This window comes from Bubalus bubalis, chromosome 14, assembly GCF_019923935.1.
Source record: "Bubalus bubalis isolate 160015118507 breed Murrah chromosome 14, NDDB_SH_1, whole genome shotgun sequence".
Taxonomy (NCBI): Eukaryota; Metazoa; Chordata; class Mammalia; order Artiodactyla; family Bovidae; genus Bubalus; species Bubalus bubalis.
The window spans coordinates 69121961-69147385 of record NC_059170.1 but is presented as its reverse complement, the minus strand read 5'-3'; positions in this window follow the sequence as shown (position 1 = coordinate 69147385).

Here is a 25425-nt window from a genome sequence, read left to right as displayed (position 1 = left end):
CACAGTTCAAAAGCATCACTTCCTCAGTGCTCAGCTTTCTTTGTAATCCAACTCTCACACCCATACATGACCACTTGACAAACCATAGCCTTTACTAGACAGACTTTTGTTGACAAAGTAATGTCTCTGCTTTTCAATATGCTGTCTAGGTTGGTCATAACTTTCCTTCCAAGGAGCAAGCGTCTTTTAATTTCATGGTTGCAATCACCATCTGCAGTGATTTTGGAGCCCCCAAAATAAAGTCAGCCACTCTTTCCACTGTTTCCCCATCTATTTGCCATGAAGTGATTGGACCGGAAGCCATGATCTTCGTTTTCTGAATGTTGAGCTTTAAGCCAAAATTTTCACTCTCCTCTTTCACTTTTATCAAGAGGCTCTTTAGTTCTTCTTCACTTATGTATAAAGAGGGAGAATTGCCTATTTTTTTTTATTTTAGACCTAACAAGAAATAATTATGCCAAAGTATCTTATTTTGGTAAGAAAATTACTGGCTCAGGAAATAGGCACTTAAGAAGGATGTTGTCTTAGATGCTAACTTATTTAAAAAAAAAAAAAAAAGAACAATGGGATTTTGGCAATTCCTTGTGGGTGAACCCACTGATACTACCCTGGAGTAATAGTATCATAGAGGTCTTCCCAGTCTCTGGTGTTGGATCATGTTATCATATTACCTAGTTTTAAGACTATGAATGTATAGAGGTTTTAACCTGTGGTTGTGAATGCAGAGCCAGAATTCATGGCTATATATGCTTTGGACTGAATGTATGCGTCCCTCCAAAATTCATATACTGATGCCACAATCCCCAATGTGATGGTATTTGGAGATGGGGTCCTTGGGAAGTAATTAGTCATGACAGTGGAACCCTCCTGGTGGGATTAGTGCTCCTAAATGAAGAGACAGGGGAGGGCTTGCTTCCCTCCCTCTTTCCATCATGTGGGGATAAAAAGAGAAGATGGTTATCTTCAAACCAGAAAGAGTACTCTTACTAGACATTGATCTGCTGATCTGCCAGAACCTTGATCTTGGACTTCTTGACCACAGAACTGTGAGAAAGAAGTGTTTCTTGTTTAAGTGACTCAGTCTGTGGTCTTAGAGTAGGCTGACCTGACTGAAATATATGGCAAGATCTGAATTACCCACAGGAAGAGACACTAATCAAGCCCCCAAGAGAGACTTATTTGAGGAGAAGACCTCTATTTAATAACAAAAGTAAAACACTGGTGCTGATATTAACTCCGTCAACACATCCTTGGGGAGACTTGGGCCACCTGGGGTGCCCGAAGCCTTCTCAATACAGTGGCCCCTCCTGATCCGTGGTGTCACTTTCTGTGATTTCATATACCTATGGTCAACCATGGTGCAAAAATATTAAATGGAAGGTTCCAGACATAAGCAACTCATAAGTTTTAAATTGTACACTGTTCTTAGAAGCCTGATAAAATCACTTGCCTTTCTGCCCTATTCTGCCGAGGACCTAATCATCCCTTTGTGCATGCTGTATTTGCTCTCTTATCAGATTGACTCTCACAGCATCACAGTGCTTGTGTTCAAATAACCCTTATTTGACTTAATGTCCCCAAAGTACAAGAGTAGTGACGCTGGCAATCTGTATATTCTCTTACTGTGCCTAATGTATAAACTTTATCATAGGCATATATGTATATGGAAAAACCATAGGATTTAGTACTATTTGTGGTTTCAGGCATCCATTGGAGGCCTTGGAACAATGTATTCCCCATGGATAAGGAGGGGCAGGGCAATGTATTCTCATTTAAGAGGTTGGGAAAGGTTTCTCTGTCAACCATGGTTTAGGTATTAAGAAGAAACAGTCATGAGTTGCATATTCTCTGTCTAGGACCACTGTGAGCTTTACCAAATCTATTTCATTCTATCTAAATTATTCTGTCTCAAACTGACATGGTTAGTAGGGTTATTCAAGTTTACAGCCTAACAAAACCAAAAACACAAAAACTGAGAATCCTAGAGAGTTTACATACTTTTTCCAAGATAATAAAGTGAAAGAGCCAAGATTCAAAACCATAGTTTTCAAAAATCTAAGTCTTATTGTCTTCATTCATCTCCACAGTCACCAGCTTCCCTCTCTAGCTTCAGTTCTACCTTTAATAAGAGCTAACAATGTCTGTCTACTTCTGCTTTATTGACTACACCAAAGCTTTTGACTGTGTGGATCACAACAAACTGTGGAAAATTCTTAAAGAGGTAGGAATACCAAACCACCTGACCTGCCTCCTGAGAAACCTGTACACAGGTCAAGAAGCAACAGTTAGAACTGGACATGGAAAAACAGACTGGCTCCAAATAGGGAAAGGAGTTCACCAAGACTGTATATTGTCACCCTGGTTATTTAACTTATATGCAGAGTACATCATGAGAAACACTGGACTGGAAGAAGCACAAGCTGGATTCAAGATTGCCGGGAGAAATATCAATAACCTCAGATATGCAGATGACACCACCCTTATGGCAGAAAGTGAAGAAGAACTCAAAAGCCTCTTGATGAAAGTGAAAGAGGAGAGTGAAAAAGTTGGCTTAAAGCTCAACATTCAGAAAACTAAGATCATGGCATCTGGTCCCATTACTTCATGGCAAATAAATGGGGAAACACTGTAAGCAGTGAGAGACTATTTTGGGGGGCTCCAAAATCACTGCAGATGGTGATTGCAGCCATGAAATTAAAAGACAGTTGCTCTTTGGAACAAAAGTTATGACCAACCTAGACAGCATAATAAAAAGCAGAGACACATTTCGATATTTGGCAAAACCAATACAATATTGTAAAGTTTTGAAATGAAATTAAAAAAAAAGAAGAAAAAAAAAAGAAGCAGAGACATTACTTTGCCAACAAGGTGCGTCTACCCAAGGCTATGGTTTTTCCAGTGGTCATGTGTGGATGTGAGAGTTGGACTATAAAGAAAGCTGAGCACTGAAGAATTGATGCTTTTGAACTGTGGTGTTGGAGAAGACTCTTGAGAGTCCCTTGGACTGCAAGGAGATCCAACCAGTCCATCCTAAAGGAGATCAGTCCTGGGTGTTCATTGGAAGGACTGATGCTGAAGCTGAAACTGCAATACTTTGGCCACCTGATGTGAAGAGCTGACTCATTTGAAAAGACCCTGATGCTGGGAAAGACTGAAGGTGGAAAAAGAAGGGAATAACAGGATGAAATGGTTGTATGGCATTGCTGACTCAGTGGACGTGAGTTTGAATAAACTCCGGGAGTTGGTGATGGACAGGGAGGCCTGGCATGTTGCAGTCCATGGGGTTGCAAAGAGTTGGACATGACTGAGTGACTGAACTGAACTGAATAATGTATGTGTTAGCTAAGTGCTTAGATTTAAGTGCTTTCTATCCATTAGACCTTCCAACAATCCTGTTTGACAGGCTCTGTCATCCTCTTCATTTTACAGGTCACACTTTGTGTGTGGTAGAGAGCCATGCAGCCTGTTCTGTGCTCTTAACCACTTACGTTAGTACCAGTATTTATTTTACTTTACTTACTATTTATTTTACTTACTTCTTTTATTTTTTGTTGGTTTATTCCACTCTGACTATACTGTTTACTCCATAAGAATAGATTCTCATCTCTCTTTTCTTTGATTTGCTGCCTTTTTCCAGAGCCTAGTGTATTATCCAGAGCCTCTAAGGATTATCCATTCTGGTCCAAGTGTCTAATTAAGAGTCATAACACCTCTGATTGCAGATTTTTGTGGGACCCCCCTAGATCTGCACTCATGGAGGTCTCAGATACAAAGTAACACACTATGAAGAATACAACAACTTGAAATTAAATTGGACTTGACTACTCAGACATTTGTGACCTAGGTGATGCTTCTTAGGATTTCTAAGCTTTGGTTTTGTTCTCTTTAAGTCAGGCTTGAAAATATTGAGCTCACAATAATTAGACCATAATGTGGTCCTTAAGAAAAATGCAAGTTTATTCACGCTCTGGAATTTGGAGGTGGTTTTAGTTCTTTTAACTCAGAGTCTACCTACTGTTGAAAGTTAGAGTTCAGATCAGATCAGTCGCTCAGTCGTGTCTGACTCTTTGCAACCCCATGAATCACAGCACGCCAGGCCTCCCTGTCCATCACCAACTCCTGGAGTTCACTCAGACTCATGTCCATCGAGTCAGTGATGCCATCCAGCCATCTCATCCTCTGTCGTCCCCTTCTCCTCTTGCCCCCGATCCCTCCCAACATCAGAGTCTTTTCCAATGAGTCAATTCTTCGCATGAGGTGGCCAAAGTACTGGAGTTTCAGCTTTAGCATCATTCCTTCCAAAGAAATCCCAGGGCTGATCTTCAGAATGGACTGGTTGGATCTCCTTGCAACACAATTCTTTGGTGTATTTTGACAATAGAAAGCTGCTTGGATGTTAGGTCTGCAGCTCAATTATGATTGTTCCATATATCCATCCCTGAAAATAAAGTTATTAGGGCAAAGGTCAAGCTCATCTGACTAAGTATAAAGTCATCTTTTCTAAGAGTTGGAACAACTATATAGTAAGGTTGGGGGTGAAACACAATCACTAGTGTTTGAAGGGGAGGCCAGGTTTATAAAAGTGGAAAATATTTTCAAAATAAATGTTGGTTCTTGTCTGACACCTTGTCAAGCTGATCAGTAAAATGACATGTCTAGAGCAGTGATTCTCAGCATCTTTAAAAAATATATGACCTCCTTCTTGGAGACTTTAAAAATATTTTTCCATATTCTTAATCATTTTATGAAAGTATAATACCACAGATATGTTAGGTACCTGTGTATTAATTTCCTAGTCCTCCATAACAAATTACCATGAGCTGTGTAGCTGAAAGCAACAGAAACTTATTGTCTCATAATTCTAGAGGCTGGAAGTCTGATATTAATATGCTGGAAGTATCTTATAGTTCTCTGCATATGGATTGTTTGTCTCTTTGGGTAGGTTTATTCCTAGGTATTTTATTATTTTTGTTGCAACAGTAAATGGGATTGTTTCCTTCAATTTTCTTTCCGATTTTTCTTTGTAAGTTTATCCCATGTACATCAATGTTCACTGCAGCACAATTTACAAAGAGCTAGAACATGGACACAACCTAGATGTCCACCAATAGATGAAAGGAAAGAAGTTGTGGTACGTACATGCAATGGAATATTACTCATCCATAAAAAGGAGCACATTTGAGTCAGTTATAGTGAGGTTAGCAAAACTAATACAATTATGTAAAGTTTAAAAATAAAATAAAATTTTAAAAATAAGGAAGAGAAAAACAAATATCATATGATAAAACATATATATGAAATCAAGGAAAACAGTACTGATGAACCTATTTGAGGGAAGGAATGGAGACACAAATGTAGAAATGGACTTGTGGACACAGCAAGGGAAGGAGAGTGTAGGACGAGTTGAGAAAGTAGGATTGACATATACCATGTGTAAAATAGACAGCCAGAGGGAATCCAGCCTGGGTGCTTTGAGATGATCTACAGGGGCAGGATGAAGGTAGGTGGGAGGAAGGCTCAAAAGGGAGGGTGTGTATATGTGTGTGTGTGTGTGTGTGTGTATGTATGTGTATATATATATATAGATATATACACATACATATGTAAATATATATGTATATGGGCTTCCCTGGTGGCTCAGAGGTTAAAGCGTCTGCCTGGAATGCGGGAGACCCGGGTTCGATCCCTGGGTCAGGAAGATCCCCTGGAGAAGGAAATGGCAACCCACTCCAGTACTCTTGCCTGGAGAATCCCATGGAGGGAGGAGCCTGGTGGGCTACAGTCCATGGGGTCGCAAAGAGTCAGACACGACTGAGCAACTTCACTTTCACTTTCATAATTATGCCTAATTACTGATATCGTATAGCAAAAACCAACATAACATTGTAAAGCAATTATCCTCCAGTTAAAAAAAAAAAATTAACTGAAAAAAAGATGCTGGTAGGTCACACTTTCTCTAGAGGCTATAGCAAGGACCCTTCCTTGCTTCTTTCTTGTTTACCCTTGTTACTGGCAACCTTACTTCTTTGGCTGGTAGAAGCACCCCTCCAATCACATGGCACTTTCCTATGTATCTTTCCATTGAAACCTCTGTGCACATCTCTGTGGCCAGGCTTCCCTCTTCTGATAAAGACACCAGTCATTGGATTAGGACCCACTCCAAATCCAGTGTGACCCAATCTTCACTTGATTATACCTGCAAAGGCACTATTTCCAGATAAGTCACATTCTTAGCTTCTGGGTAGACATCAATTTTTGGAGACAATTCAACTTAGAACAGCCTGTTTCTGTACTTTAGCTGGGCTTTGTACAGAGAGTAAGATTTTTTTGCAATCTCCCCCCAAGATCTAATTTACAATTCCTTGGGAGTGACAATTGTATGCTTTAAGACAAGGGTAAACAAAGTATGTTTTGAGGGTCAAATCTAGCCTATCACTTTTGTGTGTGTGTATGTGTGTGTGTGTGTGTGTGCGTGCACGCTAAGTCATGTCTGATTCTTTTGCAACCCCATGGACTGTAGCCCACCAGGCTCTTCTGTCCATGGAATTTTCCAAGCAAGAATACTAGAGTGGTTGCCATTTCCTTCTCCAGGGAATCTTCCCAACCCAGGGATCAAATCCATGTCTCCTGCATTGGCAGGTGGATTCTTTACCACTGCACCACCTGGGAAGCCCAGACTATCACTTATTTTTACAAATAGTTGTATTGGCACATATTCATGCCCTTTCATCTAGCTGTTTCTGGGCTGTATCTGCAGGGCTGAATAGTTGTTGCAGAGACTGTCTCGCCCACAAAACCTGAAATATTTATCATCTGGCCCTTCACAGAAAAGATTGGTCATGCTCAGCTTTAGAACACCAGGACTGAGATTCAGATGCAGAGAAGTATTTTAGTTCACAGAGTGACAAGTTATCAAACACTCTCTTGGCTTTATGATTTCACAATATCAATAGGACCTAGGGTGTTGTCCTCCAGGGGTGTTCATTGCAGTGGAACAAAGGAGAGTCAGCAGAGGTCAAGCTAATTCCAGGAGGCTATTTAGGTGGAAGGGTGCTTTTAGATATTGTGAGCTTAGATAGAATTGATCAGGTCAAGGGTTTTAAATATTATCAGGATAAGCAGTCCAGTACCACAAAGCAGGGAGACTGAATATTAAATCTGTATACTTTCTTAGAAAAGAAATGGGAAAATTTCAGTTAAAAAAAAAACAAACAAACAGGCAGAACCCATGAATCAAAGGTAAGCTGGTATTAATAAAATAATATTGCTTTAAAATGTACCAATAGCTAACATTTCTATGGAATTTTTTTTTTTTTTGCTTGGCATTATTCCAAAAACTCTGAACATATACACTCAACTCCTCACAGAGCTGAATATTAACATAATAATAATATTTAAAATAATATCAGCAAAAGGATTTAACATTTATTAACCATTTGTTCTGTAAAAAAACTGAACTTCAAAAATCACCCATCAAGATAGGCAGTTTCTTTCCAATTTACAAATGTGTAAACTGATGTGTAGAAAAGTTCCTTGCATGAAATTATAGATATACTCAGTATATGGAAAGGACAAGACTTGAACCCAGGTTTTGTGTGAGAGTTGGACTGTGAAGAAGGCTGAGTGCCGAAGAACTGATGCTTTTGAACTGTGGTGTTGGAGAAGACTCTTGAGAGTCCCTTGGACTGCAAGGAGATCCAACCAGTCCATTCTGAAGGAGATCAGCCCTGGGATTTCTTTGGAGGGAATGATGCTGAAGCTGAAACTCCAGTACTTTGGCCACCTCATGCTTAGAGTTGACTCATTGGAAAAGACTCTGATGCTGGGAGGGATTGGGGGCAGGAGGAGAAGGGGACGACAGAGGATGAGATGGCAGGATGGCATCACCGACTCAATGGACATGAGTCTGAGTGAACTCCGGGAGTTGGTGATGGACAGGGAGGCCTGGCGTGCTGCGATTCATGGGGTCGCAAACAGTCGGGCATGACTGAGCAACTGAACTGAACTGAAAGTGTGTTTTGGTCTGCATTTCTTCAGATGCATACCAGGAGTATAGGTAGACAACTAGAATCCAAAGACCAAGAAGACAATAAAAGTAGGATAGATGGACAAAAAGAATACCAAAAAGAAAAAAAAAATGGTTTCTTTTCCTAGAACAAGAAACTTTTTTCCCCCCTCTTGCTATGACCTTCCACGTTCTGCTTGGGCTTCCAAACATTTGTAAGTTTGTGTTTGTACATATTGATGTGCCTGCTCAGTCATTCAGCTGTGTCCAACTCTTTGTGACCCCATGGACTATAGTCCACCAGGCTCCTCTGTCTATGGAGTTCTCCAAGCAAGAATACTGGAGTGGACTGCCATTTCCTTCTCTAGTGTATACTGAAAAATTCCAATTAAAATGACAGATAAAAACATAAGCTTCATGATGCTACTTAAGAGTAGTTAAAATTTTTTGATTGGACCAAAGAAATCAGAAAATATATTTTAATTGATTTACATGAAGAATTCTTTGAAGATCTTGATTTGGAGAATATGGCATAAAATAAACAGAGCAAGTTAAGAAACTGGTACTATGAATGGAAAGCAATAACTCAAGAGTCATAATCAGAAAAAAGACCTCTATTTGCTTAAAATGCCAGAGGGAAGTTTCTCTTAAACTGTACGAGTAAATAGAAATGCATATAATAAAAGAAGGAAACAAAAAAAAAAAATTTTTTTTCACTTCTGATTAAATGGCATCTACTGATAGGATTTCAGACTGATAAGAATTTTAACTGAAAGAGATACTCAACTCTGCCTCACCCTCCCAGCTGTATCAGGGAAGAGATAGAGCATTGGTGTCCCATTCAATTTATTTAGCACTGCGCCTGGTGTCTGATACTGCTCTTCCCTGTTAGACACAAGCCAGGAAAATGCAATCTTCTGCTAGACTAATTCACACGGGATGGCAGAGTGGGAAGTACAGTGTCCTTAGCTGTGTCTGATAAGAATGCTTACCTTATATTATTTTTGCAAGTATGCAAGAGTCGGACACAACTAAAATGGCTTAGTACGCTCACACATATGTGCTAAGTCGTGTCTCTGTGCAACCCTATAGACTATAGCCTGCTGGGCTCCTCTGTCCATGAGATTCTCCAGGCAACAGTACTGGAGTGGGTTGCCATGCCCTCCTCCAGGGGTCTTCCTGACTCAGGGATCGAACCACGTCTCTATGTCTCCCGCATTGGCAGGCGGGTTCTTTACCACTGTTTTAAGAGGTTTACATCAGACAATGTATAAAACAATGTTTGGAGGGGTACTTAGCCCAATAGTTTCTCAAAAGAAAGTTGTTATTTATTTTTTTTTAAAGGATCAAGAGCTAACAAGATAAGCTAGGAAAGCATCTTGGTCAGAGAAACCAAAGTCAAGGGGGAGAACAATGACACCTAGAGACAGTAAAGTGAAGTATTTCTACTGAGTCTTATTGTTCATAGTCTGAGCCAAAAACAACTATTTCTGAATGTTCTATGAGAACAGGTCATCCTTTACTATAATAACTAGCTGCTCTAGCAATCATAGAGAGCGTTTAAGAATAGTGTGAGACCAAGGAAAACACACCTAACTTTCCAAAACAAGGAGAAATGGGAATTCATCTTTAATTCTCTTCAAGGCATGTTCCTTCAAGTAGATTAATTGAGATGCCACAAATTACAGGTTTTCTATTTTTGAACACAGTTCAATTCAGTCTATCAGTCATGTCCAACTCTTGGCGACCCCATGGACTGTAGCACGCCACGCTTCCATGTCCATCACCAACCCCTGGAGCTTACTCAAACCCATGTCCATTGAATCAGTGATGTCATCCAACCATTACATCCTCTGTCATCCCCTTCTCCTCTCAGCCTTCAATCTTCCAGCAAGTGGGTCTTTTCTAATGAGTCAGGTTTTTGCATCAGGTGAACAAAGTATTGGAGTTTCAACTTCAGCATCAGCCTTCCAATGAATATTCAGGACTGATTTCCTTTAGGATGGACTGGTTGAATCTCCTTGTGGTCCAAAGGAATCTCAAGAGTCTTCTCCAACACCAAGTTTAAAAGCATCAATTCTTCAATGCTCAGCTTTCTTTATAGACCAACTCTCACATCCATACATAACTACTAGAAAAACCATAGCTTTGATTAGATGGACATTGTTGGCAAAGTAATGGCTCTGCTTTTAATATGCTGTCTAGTTTGGTCATAGTTTGGTCATAACTTTTCTTCCTAGGAGCAAGCATCTTTCAATTTCATGGCTTGCAGTCACCATCTGCAGGATTTTGGAGCCCCCCCAAAATAAAATGTCTCACTGTTTCCATTGTTCCCCCATCTATTTGCCAAGAAGTGATGGGACATGATCTTAGATTTCTGAATGTTGAGCTTTAAGCCAACTTTTTCACTCTCCTCTTTCACTTTCATCAAGAGGCTCTATAATTCTTCTTCACTTTCTGCCATAAGCGTGGTGTCATCTGCATATCTGAGGTTATTGATATTTCTCCTGGCAATCTTGATTCCAGATTTGCTTCATACAGACCATCATTTCTCATGATGTACTCTGTATATAAGTTAAATAAGCAGGGTGACAGTATATAGCCTTTATATACTCCTTTCCCAATTTGGAACCAGTCTGTTGTACCATGTCCAGTTCTAATGTTGCTTCTTGATCTGCATACAGATTTCTCAGGATGCAGGTCAGATGGCCTGCTATTCCCATTTCTGTAAGAATTTTCCACAATTTGTTGTGATCTACATAGTCAAAGGCTTTGGCATAGTCAATGAAGCAGTTCAGTTCAGTCACTCAGTCATGTCCGACTCTTTGCGACCCCAAGAACCGCAGCACACCAGGACTCCCTGTCCATCACCAACTCCTGGAGTCTACCCAAACCCATGTCCATCAGGTCGGTGATGCCATCCAACCATCTCATCCTCTGTCATCCCCTTCTCCTCCTGCCCTCAATCTTTCCCAGCATCAACGTCTTTTCAAATGAGTCAGCTCTTCACATCAGGTGGCCAAAGTATTGGAGTTTCAGCTTCAACATCAGTCCTTCCCATGAACACAAAGACTGATTTTCTTTAGGATGGACTGGTTGGATCTCCTTGCTGTCCAAGGGACTCTCAAGTGTCTTCTCCAACACCACAGTTCAAAACCATCAATTCTTCGGTGCTCAGCTTTCTTCACAGTCCAACTCTCACATCCATACATGACCACTGGAAAAACCATAGCCTTGACTAGACGGATCTTTGCTGGCAAAGTAATATCTCTGCTTTTGAATATGCTATCTAGGTTGGTCATAACTTTCCTTCCAAGGAGTAAGCATCTTTTAATTTCATGGTTGCAATCACCATCTGCAGTGATTTTGGAGCCCGGAAAAATAAAGTCAGCCATTGTTTCCACTGTTTCCCCATCTATTTGCCATGAAGTGATGGGACCAGATGCCACAATCTTCGTTTTCTGAATGTTGAGCTTTAAGCCAACTTTTCACTCTCCACTTTCACTTTCATCAAGAGGCTTTTGAGTTCCTCTTCACTTTCTGCCATAAGGGTGATGTCATCTGCATATCTGAGGTTATTGATATTTCTCCCAGCAATTTTGATTCTAGCTTGTGCTTCCTCCAGCCCAGCATTTCTTATGATGTACTCTGCATATAAGTTAAATAGGCAGAAGTCGATGTTTTTCTGGAATTCTCTCGCTTTTTCGATGGTGATCCAAGAGATGTTGACAATTTGATCTCTGGTTCCACTGCCTTTTCTAAATCCAGCTTGAACAACTGGAAGTTCATGGTTCACATACTGTTGAAGCCTGGCTTGGAGAATTTTGAGTACTACTTTGCTAGCATGTGAGATGAGTGCAATTTTTTTGTAGTTTGAGCATTCTTTGACATTGCCTTTCTTTGGGATTGGAATGAAAACTGACCTTTTCCAGTCCTGTGGCCACTGTTGAGTTTTCCATATTTGCTGGCATATTGAGTGCAGCACTTTCACGGCATCATCTTTTAGGATTTGAAATAGCTCAACTGGAATTCCATCACCTCCATTAGCTTTGTTCATAGTGATGCTTCCTAAGGCCCACTTGACTTCACATTCCAGGATGTTTGGCTCTAGGTAAGTGATCACACCATTGTGGTTATCTGGATCCTGAAGATCTTTTTTGTATAGTTCTTCTGTGTGTTCTTGCCACCTCTTCTTAATGTCTTCTGCTTCTGTTAGGTCCATACCATTTCTGTCCTTTATTGTGCCCATCTTTGTATGAAATGTTCTCTTGGTATCTAATTTTCTTGAAAAATCTCTAGTCTTTCCCATTCTGTTGTTTTCCTCTATTTCTTTGCACTGATCACTAAGGAAGGCTTTCTTATCTCTCCTTCCTATTCTTTTGAACTCTGCATTCAAATGGGTATATCTTTCCTTTTATCCTTTGCCTTTTGCTTCTCTTCTTTTCACAGCTATTTGTAAGACCTCCTCCGACAACTATGTTGCCTTTTTGCATTTGTTTTTCTTGCGGATGATCTTAATCAGTCCCTCCTGTACAATGTCACAAACCTTTGTCCATAGTTCTTCAGGCAGTCTGTCTATCAGATCTAATCTCTTGAATCTATTTGTCACTTCCACTGTTTAATCATAAGGGATTTGGTTTAGGTCATACCTGAATGGTCTAGTGGGTTTCCCTACTTTCTTTCAATTTAAGTTTTTGAACTAGCCTTTGTCTAAAATGTATATAGCTGTCATTTGATGGCCCCTAGAGATGTTTATGCCCTAATGCCATGTGAATATGTTATCCCACATGGCAAAAAGCATTTTGTAGATGTGGTTTGGTTAATAATCTTGAAAGATTGTTCTGATTACCAGTTTGACTGGCTTGCCAGGCAGCTCAGTGTTAAAAAATCTGACTGCCAATGGAGGAGATGCAGGACACCTAGTTTCAATCCCTGGGTTAGGAAGACCCCTTAGAGAAGTAAATGGCAACCCACTCAGTATTTTTTCCTGGGAAATCCCAAGAACAGAGGAGCCTGATGGGCTACAATCCTTGGGGACTACAACCTATGAGATTGCAACGAGTGAGACACGACTGAACACACACATTGAAGACCCCACAAGGAAGACAGTTCTGCCAAACCTGACATTAGCTAAGTGAAACCCATTTTACATATCTGTTCTCAAGGTTTCATGATACTGTGTGTTTTTTTCAGCCACTAAGTTTGTGGTAAGAAGCAGTAGGAAACTAACACAAGCATTCTACCCTATTCCAGGGTACATCAGTAGATTTAGTGTCCTCAGTCTTTCTCACTGGCACTCAGCGGTCGCATGATTCTTATTCAAGTATTTAAGACAGGTGGACGATTGCTCTTCACAACCCTGAATATAGCTTGTATGACCGAACAGGAATTCAGTGTGTTACTTTTGAGCAGAGTTAAAGTCTACTAAGGTATGAATGGTCAAACTCTATGCCAGGGAGGCAGCCTCATGTACTACTTCATCTGAGTGTAATATATGGCAGACTTAGAAGCATGCATTGCTTGTAGAACTCACCCTGTAGGTCTGCCTCTATCTTTGATGTTTTCAGTTCAGTTCAGTTGCTCAGTCATGTCCGACTCTTTGTGACCCCCATGAATTGTAGCACGCCAGGCCTCCCTGTCCATCACCAACTCCCAGCATTCACTCAGACTCATGTCCATCGAGTCAGTGATGCCATCCAGCTATCTCATCCTCTGTCGTCCCCTTATCCTCCTGCCCCCAATCCCTCCCAGCATCAGAGTCTTTTCCAATGAGTCAACTCTTTGCATGAGGTGGCCAAAGTACTGGAGTTTCAGCTTTAGCATCATTCCTTCCAAAGAAATCCCAGGGCTGATCTCCTTCAGAATGGACTGGTTGGATCTCCTTGCAGTCCAAGGGACTCTCAAGAGTCTTCTCCAACACCACAGTTCAAAAGCATCAACTCTTTGGTGCTCAGCTTTCTTCACAGTCCAACTCTTACATCCATACATGACCACTGGAAAAACCATAGTCTGGTTGTAAATACATTTCAGTATGCACAGGGCTATACACCTGCCTTCCTCTTCTAATACTTCATGCTGAAAATTATGGATGGAAAGGAAGTAAAAAAGGCTGATGGACGTGAGTTTGAGTGAACTCCGGGAGTTGGTGATGGACAGGGAGGCCTGGCGTGCTGCAATTCATGGGGTCATAAAGAGTTGGACACGACTGAGCAACTGAACTGGACTGACTGAGGTAAAGATGAGAGTATAGAAAGGAGACATATCTCTGGCTGTTTCACAGTTTGTTTCTCACATCACGGAGATGGACAGACGTGGTGTGGGAATTCTTGGATTTCTGTTTAGTGTATCCACTATGCTCCAGAATTATGCTAAACAATAAAAGAAAGCCAGAGGCTTATTTAAGCCATACCCCACTAGCCAGGATCTTCTATAGCAGCTGCTGTTGCTTTCGAATTCAGTCCAGTCCCAATTAGCAGACATTCTTTCATATGCTACCATGAGGTCTCCTGTTAGCCTTTGTTCCTAGCACTCTTGTACACTTTCATCCCTTTAAAAAAATACACACTCTCATGGGAAGCTGAAGAGAGTTTATTTTATTGGTTATTATTTTATTGAATTTACTTTTCAAATCCAAAGAAAAACAAGATCCAAAAGGATACATGTACCCCAATGTTCATTGCAGAACTATTATTTACAATAGCCAAGACATGGAAGCAACCTAAATGTCAATCAACAGAGGACAGGATAAAGGAGATGTAGTAAATATATGCAGTGGAATATTACTCAGCCATTATAAATCCAGAGAAAATTTTTTTGTGTGTGGCAGACATTTATATGGAATAAGATCAGCTAAAAAGTAAATATTTGGAGTGTTGTGTTCCCTCATGTCATTATACATGTCTACACATGTCATTATACATGTATTTCCTCATGTCATTCTACAAATTCTGCAGCTAGTTATCATGTGGGAAAACTGTTATCCCATTCTTTGTTTAAAGCAGAGTGAAGTATATAGTAAGTCCATTTTGGACTACTTCCACAAGATTTCATTTCTGCAGAAAAGTAATCTGTGTTGTCCACACACAGTTTAGAATTCTCAAGATTTTCTTGTCATGTCTATGGTGCACCTGCCCATTCCCTTCCGTTCCTCTATAACAGGCTTTCTCAATCCCGGTGCAGTTGGCATTTGAGAGAGATGGATAATTCCTTGTTATGAACAGCTGAGCTGTCCTGTGCTTTGTAGAATAGTTAGCAGTCTCCTTGGCCTCTACCCACTCCTTGCCACTAGGAGTTGCTTAGCTGTCACAACTGAAAGTGTTTCCAGACACTGATGAATATCCCCTGAAAGGCAAAACTATCACCAGGTGAAAAACACTGCTATTTGACAGGATCAAAAGGAGATGATGGTTCTAGGTCCTGATTCCACTGTGAAACTGTCATCTGCAGGCTACGTTATAGTCACAGAGAGAAAAGGCCTATGAGTGAAATAAGAAAACTGTTTATTAAACAGTGTAATTTCTTGGAAACCAAACAAGATTTCCCTTGGAGTCTTAAAATGCTTAACACATAGGGGAAGAGTCCACTGTCCTTTCACTTTGCCACAGAGCCTGAGAACTGGCAGTTCCAGTGGGCACAGTGGGCAGCAGAGGAGGGTTGTCAGAACAGCAGAAGGCAGGGGTGGATAGGGAAGACCTTGGACCACTTCCAGCAGTGGTCAGCAGCAGCAGCGAGTCAGGAGCCACAGAAGCAATCGCTGATGGTGACACAGGATACAGCAGCTAACAACGAGCTGCATTCCTAAGGCAGTGTTAGAAATAACACTGGTTGATCAGATCTTACAGTGATCAAAGTGAGCTGTGTTTCCAAGCTGAGCTTAGATCAGAAGGGGTGATTTATAGGAGGAGCAGTTCACACTGATAGTAAGGACAGGTGGTTCTGCTCTGAAAATAGTCCAGCAGTGTGTGAAGGGATAGGAAAAGGTACCTTCAAGAGGGCTTCAGTCCTGAGTGGATAAGTAGGGGAAATAAAATAGCAAGATGTGGGTTTTAAAATTCAAATAGGCTCCATTTGAATCCATAGGCTACTGAAAGCTAAGAAAAATAGTGTTATGGGCAAGTCAATGAATTATCATTTTAAATGACTATGCTTAGACACCTTATGTGTTACTAGTTTGAGTTACTGTCAAACTAGTAATGAAAAATGAAATTCTTAAAAAGTTTTAGTGATGCTTCACCATATCTTATGACAACCAAGAAAATTTTTAAATTGCTTAGGAAGTCACGGTTTTCCTTTTGTTATTTTAATAAATGTATTTTTAAGTGAACTTATGGTCCTATCCTACCAGTGTCTATTTGAAGTTCACTTAGTTCTTTGCAGGTAAAATGTAATTATTTGTCAATGATTACATTATGTGATTTATGGGGCTTGGCATGCATAATTTAATGTATGACTAAAGTACAATGGTTTCAAGCATGGACTATTAAGAAAATATACTGAGGCATTCTGATAAGTGAAAAAAAAATACACAGCTAATCAACCTCATTTAGCATATAGTATGAACTATTTAGTGACCCAATAGTAATCGTTAACAACATCTTTAATAGTGTGAATCTTATAGATGCAAATGGTGACAATGTAAGACTTAATACTGATTGTACATGTTTATTTCCTCTTCTTTAAATTTCATTAAAATGAGAGTAAGATAATGATAAGGGCATAGATTCTGAAGGGCAAAGAGAAAAGATAACATCAGACAAGTAATTTAAATAATTTTCAGGATGTAAATAAGATGCTGGATTGGAGGAGAAAGTTATAACTTAGGTGACTACTGAGGTTTATGTCAGTAAATAGCAAATTTACTTGTTCCTATAAGATCATCTCCAAATGGTTAGGAATCGGAGAGACCCAATTTATCTCAGGAACAGTAGGTCAGGTGCTAAACTGAAAACATGGGAATTGGTTGAAAATATGAATATGGAATGATTAGAAAGCTAGCTCTTCTGTTAGTGGGAAATTGGAAAAGATGAGCAAATAGACTCTGGAACTTTGGTGCTATGACAGGATAGAGAGGAAACATGGGAGAAAACATGGGGATGAGATAGGTGTTGAAAATAAAAATTAAGTGACAATCTATTAATAAACAGACAGTTGGACATCCAGCTCTTTCACTCTATTGACTTCTGGAATGGCAATGGCTGGAATTATATCTCATCTTAACTAGGGCATAGCATCTGAAGACTAGAGAAACTAAATCACCCCAGAGAAAAAGACTTTTATAGATAATAATTAGGTCTTATCCTCATTTTTAAAAGCCACATGATCACACATGTCATACTACAGTAAACCCAATAATCAATAAGCCTTGGCCACACACAGAAATTCCAGTCAAATTTATAATGTCTCACTCTTAAAAAAAAAAAAAATTCCCCTTATAAAACCCCTAGAAGATGACATAGAAGAAAACCTGTATGACCTTAGGTATGGTGATGCCTTTTTAGATACATCAACAAAGACAAGGTGCATGAAATAAATCATTGGTAATGATTTGTTCAAGACAAATAAACAAACAACCACTCCATGAAAAAACAACGTCAAGAGATTTAGAAGATAAGATGACTGGGACAAAGTACTTGCAAAAAGAGCCATCTAATAAAGCACAGTTATTCAAAATATACAAAGAAGTCTTAAAGTTCAACAATAAGAAAAACAAACAATTCAACTAAAAATGCACAAAAGACCTTACCAAACACCACACCAAAGAAGATATAAATACAGATGGCAAATAAGCATATGAAAAAGATGATCTACAACATATGTTTTGGGGAAATGCAAATTTTAAATAACAAGCTTACACTTACATCCCTGTTGGGCTTCCCAGGTGGCTCAGTGGTGGATCTGCCTGCCAATGCAGAAAATGCAGGCTTAATCCCTGGGTCAGGAAGATCCCTTAGAGAAGGAAATGTCACCCCATTCCAGTATTCTTGCCTGTAAAACTTCACGGACAGAAGATCCTGGAGAGCTACAGTCCATGGAGTTACAAAGAGTTGGACATGACTGAGGGACTGAGCACACACCTATTAGAAAAGCCAAAATCTGGAAACATTGACAACATTAAATGCTGGTGAGAATGTGATCGTTTTTGTTCAGTCATTAAGTTGTGTCTGATTCTTTGCAACCTAACCCTAACCCTAACCCTAATTGAGACTGGATGGTGGACTGCAGCATGCCAGTCTCCTGTGGAGGATGTGAAGCAATGGGAGTTCTTATTCATTGCTAGTGATAATGCAAAATGATGCAGCCACTTTGCAAGACAGCTTGGCAATTTCTTAAAAACACTAAACTTCCCTGTAGGTCCAGTGGTTAAAACTCCAGGCTCCCAATGTAGGGGGCCCAGATCAGGGAAGGAGATCCTACAAGCCACAACTTAGATCGTGTGGGGAAAAAAAAAACAACTAAGCATACTTTTCCATATGATATAAAGGTCATGCTCCTTAGTACTTACACAAAGGAACTGAAAACTATATTCATACAAAAATCTGCACACAGAAATTTATAGAAACTTTATTCATAATTGTGAAACTTGGAAGCAACTAATATGTCCATCAGTAGGTAAATGAATAAATAATCTGCATTGCATGTAGACAACAATATCATTCAGTGCTAAAAATAAATGAACTTTCAAGGTGTGAAAAGACATGGAGGAATCTTAAATGCATATTACTAAGTGAAAGAAGTCAACTGAAAAGGCTACATGCTGAATGATCCCAATTACATGACATTCTAGAAAGGGCAAAATTTTGAAGAAAATAAAAAGATCCATTTCTAGGGTTTAGGGAGATGGGGAAGGATGAATAGGCAGATCATAGAAGGCTTTTAGGGCAGTAAAAATACACCGTATGATATTATAGTGATGAAAATATGTCACTTTCCATTTGTCCAAACCCATAGAATGTACAACACCAAAAGTGAATCCTAATGTAAATTTTAGACTTTGAGTGATTATATCAATGTAGATTCATCCTTGGTAGCAAATGTACCACACAGGTGAGTAATGTTCATAATGAGAGGAGACATGTGTGGGGACAGGGGACATATGGGAAATCCATGTACCTTTCTTTCCGTTTTTCTGTGAATCTAAAACTGCTCTAAAAAATTAAGTATTTTTTTTTAATTAAAGAATTCTATAAGCTCTAAAATACTCATGGGAATGAACAATGAACAAGCAGAATTGGCATTAAAATTATAATTATAAAATGTATACAGTAACATTAAAGGAAATTAACCCTGAATATTCATTAGAAGGACTAATGTTGAAGCTGAAGCTCCAATACTTTGGCCACCTGGTGCAAAGAGCTGACTCATTGGGAAAGACCCTGATGCTGGGAAAGATTGAGGACAAAAGGAGAAGGAGGCAACAGAAGATGAGATGGTTAGATAGCAACACTGACTCAGTGGACACGAGCTTGTGCAAACTCTGAGAGATAGTGAAGGACAGGGAAGCCTAGCATGCTGCAGTCCATCTGGTCACAAAGAATCGGACATGATGTAGCGACTAAAAACAGCAATGCAGTAACATGGAAAGTTTTTATGACATAATGTGAAAAAAATTATGAAACAAAGTATTTCAGATTTTTTTTTTTTTTACTGTAGGGAAAACAGAAGAATAAATTCTAAAAGAAGAATAAATAGACTACATGGTGGGAAGAAGGAAAATTTTCCAAAAAATAGTCAGCTATAATTGTTGGCATAAGAAAGGCAAAATATAAGATAAGATGCTCTGAATAAAAAAAAAAAAAAACATTCAGAGGACAAAAATGAACTCTTGGTAATCTGCTTGAGTGTTCTGGTTCCAGGATGATGTAATAGATGTACTTTTTCTTGTTCCTCTTCTAAGTACAACTCAATATCCTGGACATTGTATATTAAACAAATGAAAGAAGACTCTGAAAGGTGGAGAAAGAAGGCAGACTGGCTAGGTAACGTGGAGCCCAAGAGACAACACACCAATGAGACTCCAAGTTTTGTTTAATTTTTTTTGTCTCAGATATCCCAGACTAGGTGCTGGAGAAATTGGCATCAGGGAAATGTCAACAGGTGCAGAAGGAAAAAAGCACCAAGAAAACCTTTTTATTTTTAGCCAAAGGATGGGAAAGAGGGTGCCTAACAAAACAAGACTTTTAGATAATAACTATACTACTCCAGACAAACACCAACAAAATTAATGTTGTTCTAATCCCACCTCTGCCAGTAAAGGACAGATGTTATCCTAATCCAACCTCTGCCAGCAAAGGAGCCTAGATGTCCACCCTTGTTGAGCTGTAACAAAGTACTCTGGACCTCTGTAGTGTCAGTTGGGATCATAGGGAGATTGGACCTCTACCCCCCACCCCCACCTCCATTCAAAGGTAAGGTGGTACTCTCCTCTTCCCTGCTCGGGTGATGTCAGAGGAGGGGTAGGGGAGAGGTAGGGCTTTCACCACCCCTCAGCAGGAGCAAGGCAAAGAATCAAGATTTAAAACTGATTGAGAAAAGACTATGAACAGGTTCCAATACTAAGAGAACACTGATATTAGCAAGATGTTAGAAATATCGGACAAAGTTTTTAAAGCAGCCATAATAAAAATGTTTCACTAAATATTTACAAATGTGACTGGACAAATGAAAAAATAGGAAGTCTTGGCAACAAAAAAAAATGAAGTGGCAGAAAAATATATAGAAGTATAAAGTAGAACCAAATGATAATTTTTTAATTAAAAAAAAACTGAATTGGTGGACTCAACAGCAGAAAGAAGAGGAAAGAAGAAATAATCTGTGATCTTAAAACAGAACAATAGAATCTACCAATCTAAAAAATGGAAAAATTAGACCAAACAAAATAAAAACAAAAGAAGTCTCAGGAAACTGTAGGAAGATTAAAGAAAAAAAAATGATTTGTGTTGTTGGGGTCCCAGAAGGAGAGGATAAAATGCATGAAGTTGAAAAATATATAAAGAAATAATGACATAAAACATCCCCAATTTGGCAAGAAGTATAAACCTACAGAGACACATGTACACCCGTGGCTGCTTCATGTCAATGTATGGCAAAAACCACCACAATATTGTAAAATAATTAGCCTCCAATTAAATAAATAAAATTTTAAAATAAAGTATATTTTGGAAAAAAAAAAAAAAAAAGCTGAGTAATCTGCAGAGAGAATAAATTCAAAGAAAATCTGTGCCGAAGCACTTTGCAGTGAAACTCCTAAAAAGGAAAAACTCTTTTAAAAAGTCAGAGAAATAATGCTTTATATATAAAGGAAAGATCATCCCAATGACAGTGGGTTTCTCATCAGAAACCATGATTTCCAAAAGGAAGCACTGAGATATTTCACAAGAGCTGAACCAAAAGAACCATCAACCAAGAATTTGATACTTAGTGAAAACCTCCTTCAGGAATGAAAGGGAAATCAAGACAGTCTCAGATGAAGGAATGCTAAGATAATCTTTACCCAACAATTCTATCCTAAGAGAATGGAAAAGGAAGTTCTCTAAATAAAAAAGTAAATGATAAGAAATCTTGGAACATCAGGAAAAAGATTAAATATAGAAAGAACAAAATTATGGGTAAATACAACAGATTTCCCTGATCCACTTGAGTTTTCTAAATTTTGGTTGATGACTGAAGCAAAAATTAGAGTGTCAAATGTGGTTCTCAAATATGTAGAAGTGATATTTAAGAAAAGTACATTATATATGGGGGAAGGTAAAGGGAAATCAAAGGAAGTCAGGTTTCCATGCTTCATTTGAGGAAGTAAAATGTCAACATCAGAAGGCTTTGATAAGTTATGAATACATGGTATAATATCTATAACAACTTTTATAAAGCTGCATAAAGAGATATATTCAAAAACATAGGTATATCAACATGGAATTCTTTTTAGTGTTTAAGTAATTATAAGGCAGGGAAAAGGAAATAGAGAAACAAAAAATCAGGGTGAACAGAAAACAGATTTAAGCCCTAACCCAACAACTGGGCTTCTTAGGTGGCCCAGAGGTAAAGAATCTGCTTGCCACTGCAGGAGGTACAAGAGATGCGGTTTTGATCCCTGGGTCAGGAAGATCCTCTGGAGTAGGAAATGGCAACCTGCTCCAGTATTCTTGCCTGGAAAATTACATGGACAGAGGAGTGTGGCAGACTACAGTGCCTGGGGTCACAGAGTCAGACATGACTGAATGAGCATCGTGCACACAAATCAAAGACTACATTAAATGCCAATAGTCTAAATATATTAAAATACATTTGCAGAAGAGATTAAAAAACCCCTATATGCTGACAACAGTTAAATATAATGGTATATGTATGTTAATGATAAAAAGCCAGAAAAATATATAATCAAACATTAAGCAAAGGGAAGCAACTGTAGCTATGTAGAAGTAAAGTGAAGTGAAAGTTGCTCAGTCATGTCCAACCCTTTGAGACCCCATGGACTTTATAGTCCACGCAATTCTCCAGGCCAGAATACTGGAGTGAGTAGCCTTTCCCTTCTCCAGGGGATCTTCCCAACTTAGGGATCAAACCCAGGTCTCCTGCATTGCAGGCAGATTTTTTTACCAGCTGAACCACAGGGAAGCCCAGTAATACTGGAATGGGTAGCCTATCCCTTCTCAAGAGGATCTTCCCGACCCAGGAATTGAACTGCGGTCTCCTGCATTGCAGGTGGATTCTTTACCAACTGAGCTATCAGGGAAGCTGTATTAATGTCAGATAAAGTAGGTACCATATCAGAGAAAATTATCAGGACAGAAGAGAACATTACATAGCGGTAAAAAGGATCAACCGTCTAAGAACTATAAAAATCCTCAATGTGGATACACCCAACAAGAGAGTTGCAATACATGTGCAGCAAAAATTGATTAAAAAAAATCAAAACACTTTCCAAATTATGGTTGGAGACTTCAATACCCTCCTCTTAATGACTGGTAGAACAGTTAGACAGAAAAGAGTAGTTACAGAATAATTTAACATCACCTTCAGTCAACAGAATGTAATCAACATATACACCACACTCCACTCAACAATGGGAAAAAATATTTTTCAAGTGACCATGGAACTTATACCAATGTAGACCATTCCCTGGATTATTAAACAAACGTTAGCCAACAAAAACACTGAAAGCATACAGAGTTTGCTCTCCAACCATAGGGAAATCAAAAAGAAATTGGATATTATTAAGATGTATTTTAATAAGAGTATGGTTAAACTAATGGTGGTATACCATAGAATATTGTTCAGCAATTACAAAAAAGAAAAAATTACTAATACACTCAACAGCTTAGATGGTTGTCATTCTGAGCAAAAATTGACCAGTTTGAAAGGTTACATACTGAATGATTCCATTTATATAAGCTTCTCAAAATGACAAAATTATACAGGTGGAAAACAGATTAATGGTTGCCAGGCATAGGGATGGTAAGATGGAAGAGCATGAGGGTGTCTGGGGAGAAGGGGAAGTATAGTTGTAAGTAACAGTTATCATAAGAGGAATCTTTGTGATGGTGGGATAATTCTGTATCTTGATGGAGGTTGTAGTTAACACAAATTTACCTAAGTAATGAAATGATATAGAATTATATACACACGTCATATCACTGCTAAATTCCTAGTTTTGATATTGTATTTTAATTAGGTGGCCGTGGGGAGATACCCCTCATCCAAGGTGAGGAGCAGCAGCTACACTTTGCTGGAGCAGCCATGAAGAGATACCCCACGTCCATGGTAAGAGAAACCCAAGTAAGATGGTAGGTGTTGTGAGAGGGCAGCAAAGGGCAGACACTGAAACCATATTCACAGAAAACTAGTCAGTCTGATCACATGGACCACAGCCTTGTCTAACTCAATGAAACTAAGCCATGCCATGTGGGGCCATGCCTTGTGGGGCCCAAGACAGATGGGTAATAGTGGAGAGGTCTGACAGAATGTGGTCCACTGGAGAAGGGAATGGCAAACCACTTCAGTATTCTTGCCTTGAGAACCCCATGAAAATATGAAAAGGCAAAATGATAGGTTACTGAGAGAGGAACTCCCCAGGTCAGTAGGTGCCCAATATGCTATAGGAGATCAGGGAGAAATAACTCCAGAAAGAATGAAGGGATGGAGCCAAAGTAAAAACAATACCCAGTTTTGGATGTGACTGGTGATAGAAGCAAGGTCTGATGCTGTAAAGAGCAATATTGCATAGGAACCTGGAATGTTAGGTTCATGAATCAAGGCAAATTGGAAGTGGTCAAACAGGAGATGGCAGGAGTCGACATTCTAGGAATCAGCAGACTAAAATGGACTGGAATGCGTGAATTTAACTCAAATGACCACTATATCTACTAGTGTGGGCAGGAATTCCTTAGAAGAAATGCAGTAGCCATCATGGTCAACAATAGAGTCTGAAATGCAGTACTTGGATGCAGTCTCAAAAAAGAGAGAATGATCTCTGTTTGTTTCCAAGGTAAACCATTCAATACCACAGTAATCCAAGCCTATGCCCCAACCAGTAACACTGAAGAAGCTGAACGGTTCTATTAAGACCTACAAGACCTTTTAAAACTAACACCCCCCAAAAAGTGTCCTTTTCATTATAGGGGACTGGAATGCAAAAGTAGGAAGGCAAGAAACACCTGGGGGTAACAGGCAAATTTGGCCTTGGAATATGGAATGAAGCAGGGCAAAGGCCAATAGAGTTTTGCCAAGAGAACGCATTGGTCATAGCAAACACCCTCTTCCAAAAATACAAGAGAAGACTCTACACATGGACATCACCAGATGGTCAACACTGAAATCAGATTGATTATATTTTTGCAGCCAAAGATGGAGAAGCTCTATACAGTCAGCAAAAAAAGGACTGGGAGCTGACTGTGGCTCAGATCATGAACTCCTTATTGCCAAATTCAGACTTAATTGAAGAAAGTAGGGAAAACCACTAGACCATTCAGGTATGACCTACATCAAATCCTTTATGATTATACAGTGGAAGTGAGAAATAGATTTAAGGGCCTAGATCTGATAGATAGAGTGTCTGATGAACTATGGACTGAGGTTTGTGACATTGTACAGGAGACAGGGATCAAGACCATCCCCATGGAAATGAAATGCAAAAAAGAAAATGGCTGGCTGTGGAGGCCTTACAAATAGCTGTGAAAGGAAGAGAAGTGAAAAGCAAAGGAGAAAAGGAAAGATATAAGCATCTGAATGCAGAGTTCCAAAGAATAGCAAGGAAAGATAAGAAAGCCTTCCTCAGTGACCAATACAAAGAAATAGAGGGAAACAATAGAATGGGAAAGACTAGAGATCTCTTCAAGAAAATTAGACATACCAAGGGAACATTTCATGCAAAGATGGGCTCGATAAAAGACAGAAATGGTATGGACCTAGCAGAAGCAGAAGATATT